Genomic DNA, 1,945 nt, shown 5'->3' on the forward strand with positions numbered 1-1,945 from the left:
TCCTGCCTCGTCAGTCTGCTCATTAAACCGAATCCTCCTCGTCTTCTCCTCTCCACCCAAGGCCCACACCTGCCTGGGAGGCCCTCAGCTTCATACCTGGGGACATTGGTACCCAGCAGGTGCATGCTGGACCCTGAGTTGCCTCGCTCCTCCAGGGGGTGCAGCCTCCCATGGGTGGGGCAGCCAGAGCGTGTCTCAGCTGCAGCTGAACGTGTGCCTGAGTTGGGCACCTGGGGCCTGGGTGGGTCTGGGGACTCGTGAGAGGTGGGTGGGAGGCAGGGGCTTGATGTCCTGAGCAGGACCGCACTGTCCCCCGGGAGAGAGAGAAACCGTGGAGGTAGCAGCTTGGCCATGGCTCTGCAGCCTGGACACTATTCCTTTCTTAGGGCTGCCGTGGAAACTGGGGTTGGGGCATGGGTGGCATAAGGCTCTAGCGGAGGGTCCTTCCTGCCCCTTCTGGCTGTTGGTAGCCACAGGCACTCCTTGGCTTGTGGCTGCATCTCCTCAGGCTCTGCCTCCGTCTTCACATGGCCTTCCCCTCCGTGTGTCTCAAATCTTCTTCTCCCTTCCCTTACAATAACACCTGTTGTTGGATTTAGAGAATCAGGTAAATATTTAGGGCCCACCGTAAATCCAGGACAGTCTTCTCTCTAGATCCTCACTTAATTACCTCTGCAAAGACTATTTCCAAATAAGGTGACATTCACAGGTAGCAGAGGTGAGGACTTGGACATATCTTTTTTCGGGGGATACAGTTCAACCTCTACCACGGCTTGCAGCTTGAATACACCCATCAGCAGCCCCCTCTGTTCTCCAGTGGTGCAGAGCAGATGTTCCTTCTTCTCTCCATCGCTTGCCAACTGGGTTAGCAGCCAGGCACTGATCCAGCTGCCGGCGGGCAGCACAGAAGCTACCTTGCTTTCTCTGGTGCCAGCAGGCGGCAAACAGCTGATCTCCTTCCTCTGCACGCTCCTGGGGTGAGGCCACGTGGTCATGCTTGGCCTTGGGCTAGAGCCAGACTGGATCAGGTGGACCCTGCAATCCTGCTCTCTGTGGGAGAAGGAGCAGGCCCCCACCTCCGCAGAGTTCAGGCCACTGAGCAGAGGATGTGCTTCCCAGGCAATGGGGAGCAGGGGCTAAGTGCCCTTCGCAGAGGTGCCTGGGGGGAACCAGCCAGCTTCATACAGGTGCCCGGTGACAACCCTCTCTGGAGACGGAGTCACGTGGATCATGTAATAACCTGTTTCTCTGCTGGCCAAATTCCCGTGGGAAAAGAGGCAGGGTCTGCTCCAGGGCCCGCTCCATGCTCCTTTTAACACCCCTCTATCTTTGGGGTTTCCCCACCCCCAATATTTTCAGGCTGGCATTTATGCTCCACCCATTCTTCCTCCAAATATTTCCCTTGCTCCTGCTTTGTGGCAGACCATGTGCTAGGCACTGGAGACATAAGGACAGATAAGATATGGTCCTTGCCTTCCTGAGGACTTTCCCAGGGTTTTGACTGCCATGTGACACAGAAGTCAGCCTTCTCAGAAGAGCTGCATGCTTGGTACCAAGTGATCTGCTCCACCTGATGCCCTCCCCAAGCAGTTGATCTTGACGGGGTCCTCTCCCAGTTTCCTGTCCCAAGCTGGTGAGAAATTGTTTAGCCATCTTAGTAAAGGGTCTGGAAAACTCAGTTGTAATACAAATATCAGTGTTTTAGCAAAAGGACTTAGAAATGGCTGATGACTCAGCCCAACGAAATAACTGCTTATGTTAGGACTTTCAGGAGCTTTTGTAGCCAGGGGTGGGGATGAGGAGGGCATGGCCGACACTAGTCCTCAATGATAATTTTCTGTAAGGTCCACTATGGGAACGCAGTGGCATGATGGCAAGCTGATTTTATTGGGCCATAATGACTAGCATAAGATGAGACATTGTTGCCCAGATTATTAAAAAATAG

The sequence above is a fragment of the Hylobates moloch genome, unplaced genomic scaffold, assembly GCF_009828535.3.
Source record: "Hylobates moloch isolate HMO894 unplaced genomic scaffold, HMol_V3 SCAFFOLD_15, whole genome shotgun sequence".
In the NCBI taxonomy this organism is placed as follows: Eukaryota; Metazoa; Chordata; class Mammalia; order Primates; family Hylobatidae; genus Hylobates; species Hylobates moloch.